Below are 9,878 nucleotides of genomic sequence, written 5' to 3'. Positions count from 1 at the left end.
GGTACCCTCAGAAGAGCTAGTAACAGGCACATGACTCTCTTTTCTGAAACACCATTTAAAGAGCAGTTCCTGGCTCCTAGTTCCCATGCTGTTCTTTTTTCTGATTCCTGAGAACCTAACTGGAAATGTAATACACAAATTGACATTGACTGGCTACTCTGTTAGGCTTTATAATGGACTGAAAAAGAGAAGCACGCTTTCTAATTCAACTGTTTCCATCTAGGAAAAAAAAAGGAGATTCATTGATCCTATAGAGACAAACATCAAGTACTCAGAAAATCCAATTCACTTAAAAAATTAAGGCTGTACTGTTTGTCAGTCAAATCTTCATTTTATTCTGAGAGAAGACCTAATATTGTGCAACTACTTTGCAGGCACGTTACTCTAGTGAAAATATTTGTACATTGACAAATTAAATAATTTAAATAAGTTTTTCTACTGTTTTTTTCACTTGATTTCTTATTTAAAATTGTAATGAAGTAATAAGCTAGAAGTGCATGTTTTACTGCAACCATTCAAAGATTTCAAAGTCAATCAAAACTTTTTAAATAAAAAATATTTTCATAAATAATTTCCTCCTATGTCAAAAGTTCAAGTTCACTGGTTATGTGGGCTGCTCTATAAGTAGGATGGTTAAAAGAATTAAGACTTGGATATGAACAGTTTTAGCTGCTTACTGACTATATGATCTTGGTCAATAAATTTACTTTTCAAGCCTTGTTTTGTTTACCTAAATGGGAACATTAAAATCTTTACTGACCAAACAAATAGATTATGCTAATTTAACTTGCGTCTTTTTTTTTTTTAAACAAGATCTTATGATAGAACTTCTATTCTATAGTTCATGTTCTATAAATTTTGGAATAAAATGGGTTTTTAAATTATAATATTTTAATAGCACAATTAATATAATAAAATAACAACACCAACCAATTTATTTGTCTTTAGCATTAAATCATATCCTTCATGAATCTATTAGGCATTATTTCTTTTTTTTAAAGGAGTAGTTTTGGGGCAACTGGGTGGCTCAGTCAGTTAAGTATCAGGCTCTCGAATTTAGCTCAGGTCATGATCTCGGGGTTGTGGGATCGAGCCCCATGTTGGGCTCAGCGCTAGGTGTGGAGCCTGCTTGGGATTCTCTCTCCCTCTCCCTCTGCCCCTTTCCACGCCCCTGTTCCCCACCTCCCTGCTTATGCTCTCTCTCTCTCAAAAAAAAATAAAATAAAGGAGTAAAATATTGATATTGAAAGATTTGATTATTTTGAGGAAAGCTTAATATGAATTCTATATCATACATAAGAGAAAAATATCTAAATGTTCAAAGACACCCTTATTCTTATTGGACACTTACATCTTAAGCATTATTTCTACAAAATATGATGTGTGAAATACTAGCAAGAAAAGGGAGTTATACCAATATTTTCTATCACACAACACATAATGTACATCTTCACCAATTGTACATCCATTTCTGCATCTTAGTATAGAAGCCAATGTACAGTAATGTCATTAAGATAATTCACTAAAAAAGTTTCAGTTTGAACTCTCTTACCTGAAATATTATCCTCATTTGAAAATTTAGGTAACTAAATTTCTTCTTACAATATCTACATATTGAACACACAATGTCAAAATGCTAGACATAGGTAATTTTTCAAAATCAGAAATATTTATATATTGATATATCAACACCTTGCTTTTAGAAACCTTGTTTTTGTGCTGCATATTTTTATTTTTTTTATTTTTTATTATTTTTTGTGCTGCATATTTTTAATTCAATGTCTTTCAGTTAGTGAGATGTCATTGGTAATAAAACTACTGATAAATTTGGATAACTTTTTGAAATATGTTAAAATATTGGGTAATTATATTGATTGGAAATTATAATTTCAAAAGAGTCTAATATTTTCACGCATCTTGCTTCATATCTTTCAGGAATTGTTTTTATGCTATAATTCATCAAAGGACAGTTTTAATTATTATATTGTATATATATTAACATATAGTTGTCAAAGCTTTGAGACCTTTGGGAAATACATCTCCTTATGCAATGCAGTAACAAAATGTTCAAGCCTAATGTGTCACTCAAAAGGGAGCGAATGCTACTGCTTTCTTCATCATGGGAAAACTTCCAGTTTTCCTTTGACAAAAACTGAAAAGACTGAGCTAGGGATATTTTCCTTTTCTCTGAAAACAATAATAATATTTTTAATGCTATTAATAAGAATAAAATAAAAACAATATTTTCCTTCTAAAATAATACTGATATTTCTATGAATACCTTTAATTATATAATTATATTTTATGAGATAAATTATATTTCTATTAAATACCTTTAATTACAAAGAGATGTATAGGTACTTAGTTATTAATCAAAAATGTATTTTTTCATTCAGTCAACTAACATGAATGTGTGTATGTATAGATACAGATTTATATATTCAAGTTATATATATATATATATGATAGTATTCCACACACACATATATATATATACCTACATATTTTATATATACATATATATATACACACACACACATTTATATATAGGATTATATATACAAGTTTATATAGGTTTATACATATATATGTACACATACATACAAGTTTATTAAACATGAATTGTCCTGAGTATAAATATACAAAAATTATTGGGGAAATTATTTTTACTAGTTGTTTATTATAATATAAACACATATGCATGTGTATGTGTGATTATATATATATATATATATACACACACACACACACACACATATATATATATCATTAACCATTTTTTCTCTTCTATGTAATGCTGGTAAAATAAATGGACATTTATTTGAATATCAAAATTATGCCATTTTAACAATAAAAAAATTTAAAAAATTTAAAAAAATTAAAAAAATAAAAATTTTTTAAAAAAATTTTAAAAAAATTAAATTTAAAAAAAAATAAAAATAAATTATGCCATTTTATACCATAGAGTATATATTATATGTATTATTCAGTAGTTGAAACTTCATTTTGATATTTAAACATTTGGGAAAAGCCTATGGACATCTGGTAAGGAAGTTATATTGCGTACATAGGTTAAAAATACAATTAGTAACAAAATGATTGACCATGCAGACTGATTTAAGTGCCAACCACCATGATTTCTCTGTTTCAATATATTGGATCTCGAGTTTTCAAATCACTTAATTTTCAGCTTAGAAAATATTAAGATTGCTTGCAACCATTCCGGTGAGGTGTTATGCACTGTACTTGACATGAGGTTAATCTGGAGAGGACAATGTTGGGATGAAAGCATTAATTTAACCTATGACTACCAACTGCATCCACCCCCAATTCAAACTATGTATTTGAACCTTTTCAAATCTAAGTGGTTAGAAAGCATCTTCAAAATTGTTTTTCAACTTAATTGTGACATATCTTCAAACTTCATGTTAATGATTCGAGCAATTATACCAGTGTATTTTTGTACAGTCATGACTAAGCTTTCTTGTCAAAACTTTGACAAAATCTTTATCCTAATTTAACAATGAAGTTAGGAATTCTGTAACATGGCAATAATTGTTGAGAGCAATTCAAGAAAAAGGCTTTAACTGATTATAGAATGAGCATACACACACAAACACACACGGAGTTTTCTAACATTCTGTAACAGATCTTTTAGTCTTTTGAAAATGTATATTAAATTACCATACTCTTTCCCCCCCTACAAACACCTTCATGGCTCTTTGTTTATTAAGATAAATAAAGCCAATTATCCCTAAACAAATGCAAAGTTCATATTATGTACCACCACCTGCTCTTGACCTCTCTGTTTGCTCTGGACCGTGAACAGGCTGTGCTTCCTTCATGGGGCATTGCACATGCCATTCTTTTTCCTTGGGGTGTCCTTCCTTCCTTGTTCTTCTAGGTAAATTACATTCATTCTTCATTAAGCAGCATCAGTACCTTCAGAGAACCTTCTCTGATCCCTATAACTGTCAAATTCTATTAGTAGCTCTTTTCATAGTTGCAGTTTTCTGTCTACTTGTATGATTATATATTATTTTCAGCTAGATTGTGACTATGTTTATTATATCATTAGAGCTCAATAATACTTTAAATGAATGATAGGATAAATGAATGAGGGGGCTCCTGGGTGGCTCAGTCAGTTAAGCATCCAACTCTTGATCTCAACTCAGGTCTTGATCTCAGGGTCATGAGTTCAAGCCCTGCATTGGTCTCCATGCTGGGCATGGAGCCTACTTAAAATAAATAGATAGGTAGGTAAGTAGGTAGGTAGATAGATAGATAGATAGATAAAATAATATAGAAAATTAAGACATCTTAGAGCCTCAAAAATTTTCCTGAAAAATTTTTAAGTTACATTTTTTCCCCTATAGTCAAAATTTTATTTACAGGAGATTGTAGATTGGTTAGTTATTAGAAATCTATTTGAAAAGATCAAAAATGGGGCGCCTAGGTGGCTCAGTCATTAAGCATCTGCCTTCGGCTCAGGTCATAATCCCAGGGTGCTGGGATCGAGCCCCGCATCAGGCTACCTTCTCAGCGGGAAGCCTGCTTCTCCCTCTCCACTCCCCCTGTTGTGTTTCCTCTCTCGCTGTGTCTCTGTCAAATAAATAAATAAAATCTTTTAAAAAAATTAAAAAAGAAAAGGTCAAAAATTAAAATAATTGCTTTATGCTTTGTCCCATAAATAGTAAGTCATAAAATCTTTGTAGGTTTTATCTTAAAGAAGGACCTGAAAATTTGAAAGCAGGGTCAGGGAAAAGGGAGTGGAAGCTCAAGGATATATTACTGAGAACAAACTCTGTACAACTAACTTCATTTATGACAAGTGGGTAGAAAGAACAAACCAGCCTTCTTCAGTTTGTTTCTCAATCCTTGCCTTTGGATTAAGAGGTGTGCATCAGCCACTTCCTGAGGTAGCACTTAATGGAGAACAAGAATTCCTAGTAGCCCCTGAAGATCTTATATTTATCCCACTGGTAGGAGAGACAGCACTACATTTTAAACTTTCAGGAGATTCTGCTCCTGTAATAGATACTTCAGTTGTCCTCTTTCCTCCTTCAGTCCATGCTCTGAGAGGTGACAGAATGGGTGATACTGGGAGAGGAAAGATTCAAACCAGCAAGTGTCTGCTGCTCTGCAGGAGTTTTCCATGAGCATCCATACTCTGCTGATCCATTTCTGCAATCCATTCCTCCATGCTGCTTGGTGTTAGAGGTTGTGTTGCTGCATGTCACTTGCATAACTTGTCGCTTGTTTGTTTAATTCCTGAAGTCCATCCCCATTGCTATTCTTCTGGCTCAATATTATTTTTCCGATGTGCCTTGATGAATTCTGCGTTGTCAACTCAGCCGTTTGTGCCAGGATGTCCTTTCTTTGTATTAATGCCTCTTTTGTTCTAAGCTATTGCCCATCTCCCAGTACTGGGGGCTCTTCTGAGAAATTGGGGATTCTGGCCTGCTGAGTGTTTGAATGGGAAATGCAGAGGGGCTTCGAGAAGTTAACAAAAGGAGACTGGGCTTTGTTCTCCAGATCTTCTGCCATGTGAGAGACCCTCCACCACTGAGTATGAAGAGGTAACTCTCTTCGTTTGCATTCTGATTGTCTGCACCAAGTAGGTAAGGTCTTCTTTTCTCAGTTTTGTTCCTTGTCAATCATTTCCATAATTGGAGGAATTTGTGGAGCAGGACGAGTTTGAACAGTCCTTAATACATACTGCAAGGGAGAGAATTCTGAGTTGATCTTCTGCCTTGGTGGTGTTATTTGAGCTCAAATACCTGTGCTGGAAGATTGTTGGCCAGATTCACACTATCTGGGGAGGTTGGTAACTGAGATAGTTTAACAGACAAGTTTTCCCGTGGGAACTCAACCACTTCTCCCTTTCTGAACATCAATGGCAAAGAGACATTAACATTTATAGCAGGGCCCTCTGATTTATCTATAATTTTCCTACTCATGGATCCCCCTTCTGATGCCTGACTTTCTTTGTTGCTGTTTATCAAAGGACAGTTCTTCATGGCATGTGTGAGTGATATAAGTTGCTCATCTGTTGTGACCATGTACTGCTGAAGTCTTGCCTGGGTAGCAGTATTTTCTTCTCTAAGAAGAATTTCTGCTGTAAGCGCATCAGTGAGCTCTCGATGATCACCTAACACTCGTTCCAGTTACTGCCTTATCTCTACTTTATGCACCTGGAGCTCACTTTCTTTAAGGTACCAAACCAGACAATGGAGAGAGCTCACCAGTGATAGAGTGAAACCTGTACGACTGACTACTCCATAGTCCCTTGACCTCACATCCTGTCCACCATTCATATTCTTCCATTTAGTGTTCCACTTCATGTATCACGGGTTTGAGGGCATCCAGCCTGGATTTTTGCTATTTGGCAAGTCTGTGGAGGCTGTACTAGCTGCTAACGTGGTTCTGTTGTGCTTGGAAAGAGCATGCAAATCCGGTTTTCCTTTCACTTTATTTAACAACTGTTTTTGCTTCCTTGAGTTTAACACTTGTCCCACAAGATAGCCTGAGTCTAGAGTCTCAGTAGATTCTTCAGATTGAAGCCTGGTATGGATTCTCCTGATAGCATTGGTAGCATTGAGAGCCAGCTTTTTATTCCTCTGATGGAGGGGGCAGATGATGGAGTTCCTGGAGGGGTTGTTATTTGTGACTGTGTTGCTATTTTCTGCTGAATATCAGTCCACAGTTTATTAATTAACTCAGAATCATCTTCCTTTAGTTGGTGGAGAAACATGTCTGCATTCCTATTTGAGAGTTTAGAGCTATCCAATTCATTCTCGCTTTCTTCTGACTGGCTGTTAACAGTTCCTTCTTCTTCATCATTTATTTCATTAAGAGCCTGAGGCTCCATAACAGATTCACTAATAATGGTCTTGGTGACAGGGTCTTGATTTACCACGATGAGACCTTGAGAAGAATTAGGAGCCATTGTTACATTCAGAAACGCTGTGCACCTATGAGAATCTTAGTTGATTCTAGTATAAGCATAATGCCAGATGGTAGTTCTTCCTGTATTTCTCTGGGTTGTCTTTTTCTTTTTCTTTTGTCCTGTACATTTCAAATATTCATAGGAAAGGAATTACAGAACATTTCACTCCTTGGACACATTTCAGGATAGTAAAAATTCCCCTCATCTTACTGAAGATTTGCTTACATTCTAGAATAATAATAAACTTAGACACACCATCCCCTGAGAGACATCTGATTAGATTTCAGTGTAACAAACCAAGAGGTCTTACCCTCCTCAGATCATAAGACATTTTGACATTTTAGATTAAAATAAAGTCTTTTTCTCCCAAAGGGCTAATGGGGTGGCATACCAGCTGCCCAATATAAGCACTTAGAGTTATAATTTTAGAGCACCTCTCCTGTGATATGAATACACTTCATACCCAAATAATAACTGATTCTCACTGTGGGCAATTGGCTGATTGTTTGTGTCCACCCAAAATTTGTTTGTTGAAATCCTAACACCAATGTGATTGTATTAGGAGGCAGAGCCTCTGGGGGTGATTAGGTCATGAGGGTGGAGCCTTTGTTAATGGAATTAGTGCCCAAAAAGAGGCCTCAGAGAGCTCCCTCCCCACTTCCATCATGTGAAGACACAGCAAGAAGATAGCTGTCTATGAACCAGGAAATGGGCTCTCACCAGACGCCAAATCTGCTGGTGCCTTGATCTTGGACTTCTCAGGCTCCAGAACTGTGACACTGTGTGTTCCAGTGAGGATTGGGGCTCAAAGAACTGGCACCAAGATCCTATCCAGGCTGGTGTTCTTGGTGTGAGTAATGCATGGCCTATTTCTCTGCAGTATGGTACTTCTGTCAGGATATACATGCAATTACATAGGCTAACTTGTTTTTTTTTTTTTTTTTTTTTTTAAAGATTTTATTTATTTGACAGAGAGAGAGATAGCGAGAGCAGGAACACAAGCAGGGGGAGTGGGAGAGGGAGAAGCAGGCTTCCCGCCGAGCAGGGAGCCCGATGTGGGACTCGATCCCGGGACCCCGGGATCATGACCTGAGCCGAAGGCAGACGCTTAACGACTGAGCCACCCAGGGCGCCCTAGGCTAACTTGTTTACTTGCAAGTAGGGTAAAGTCTCAGACCCTTCACACTTTCTGACATAACATATATTACATAAAATATTCTACACAAACAAACGTTAGGTACTTGTTTCTCAAAAAAGAGTAACATCAGTCTCGATAATATCCTTAGTATTTAGGGTTTTTTTTCCTCAAGATCTTGGTGTCTCTGGCTTTTGGTTTATGATACTATTCAAAAAACAAGCAAGCATCATTGGCTGTTTTAAAAATCAACAAACTGTAATTAAGCTGAAAGAGCATAAACTACTGCATGTATATAATAATCGGGTATATATGCAATGACTTCTGCCACATATTTGGGGAGCCCATAGGTGGCTCCGGTAGGTGGAGCATTCCTAACCACTTCTGGTTAGGCATTGCCCCATTGGAATCGATTTTTGCTCAAATAAGTCATAAAATGTTTAATATACCTCAATTTATCTTTTAACCATACAAAGCCGTTCATTGTATCCCTCAGTTTAATAAAAAAGGCATTTTTGCTGTGGGTTTGATTGTCTCCATCATCTGTATATCAGCTCTAACTTTTTCTCACTTTGAAAATACAACTTCCTCGGTAGGCAGGGGAACAGGTTTGCCGTTCCAAGCAATAAATATTTCATTAAGAAGTGTCAAGATCTTTTTGAACAGGTAGAGAAAGTCTTATAGAACTCTACTTTATTTTCAAAATCGCTATTATCTTCTACAAAGGGGCAGATGTTGTCTGAGCATAAGAAGAATATCAAAATAATGATACCCATTTAAAAAGTATTATTCTGTGTTTATAAAGCCAAGGGGATATTATCACTTGAGACATCCAAGCAGAAATAGTATAGCTATCATCATTTAAGATAATAGACTATATAACTTCTAAGGTTTCTTTTTACTCTAAGAACATACTTTGTAATTGTGTAAGATAATAATGCTGTCTGTTGCATCCATTCTGAAATTGTGCACAACACTGATTTCAAAGTATGGTTCTCTTTCAGTTCTCCCTATCTCAGTGAATGGTACCAATATCCATTAAGTTTCACCAGCTTAGAAACCCAGGCATCACTCTTTTTACCTCTCCCCTTTAAATAGAATCCATCACTAAGCCCTTTGATGGACGCTCCAATTTATTCACATCTGTTTCATCTTCACCATCACTAACCTCATGCAAGGTATAATAATCTCTTAACTAAACTATTGAATTACTTCTGTCTGAACTACAAACAGAACTCAAACCTTAAGGTCACATTGTAAGAAAATGCATATTTAAAGTGCTTATGCTAATCTTAGGAAAATAAACATGCTATAAATTCACATTTCTTTTAGTACCTATATACTTATACCATCTTATGTCCAATCCTCATAATGTAATCTAAATAGTGCCCTCTAATATATCCTAATCCAAGCCATCATTCTTTCTTTTTTTCTTTTTTTTTTTTTTTTGTTCTTGATCTGGGCACTGGGGAAGAAAGAAGTTTTGGGAGGGAAGCAAAAATTTTTATGTGACTTGTTACCAAAAGTCCAAAATCTTCATATATCTTAAAATTAATGTGAGTCTTCTGTTCTTCACAGTGGCTCACTTGGATTAGCAAATTACATTGATAATGACTTTCGGCAACTGCAATTTCATAAATTTTATTAGGAAAAAAGTCCTCCGGATGTGTTTAAGCACTATCTTTTTGTATTAGTTCTTAAAAGGGCATATGTTATGAAAGTTCATCCTGAAATATCAAAAGTGACCATGAAATTTGCCATGCCAGTACTTAATCCATCCCAGAAGTGATATGC

General features: G+C 35.3%; 1 pseudogene; it reads right to left on the bottom strand.

The window, feature by feature from the left end:
• Positions 1-4,822: 4,822 nt before the first annotated feature.
• Positions 4,823-8,568, bottom strand: LOC116631397 (annotated as a pseudogene).
• Positions 8,569-9,878: the final 1,310 nt, after the last annotated feature.

This window comes from Phoca vitulina, unplaced genomic scaffold (genome assembly GCF_004348235.1).
Source record: "Phoca vitulina isolate PV1807 unplaced genomic scaffold, GSC_HSeal_1.0 scaffold5, whole genome shotgun sequence".
NCBI classification, from domain to species: domain Eukaryota; kingdom Metazoa; phylum Chordata; class Mammalia; order Carnivora; family Phocidae; genus Phoca; species Phoca vitulina.
This window is presented reverse-complemented; position numbering and strand designations above follow the sequence as displayed.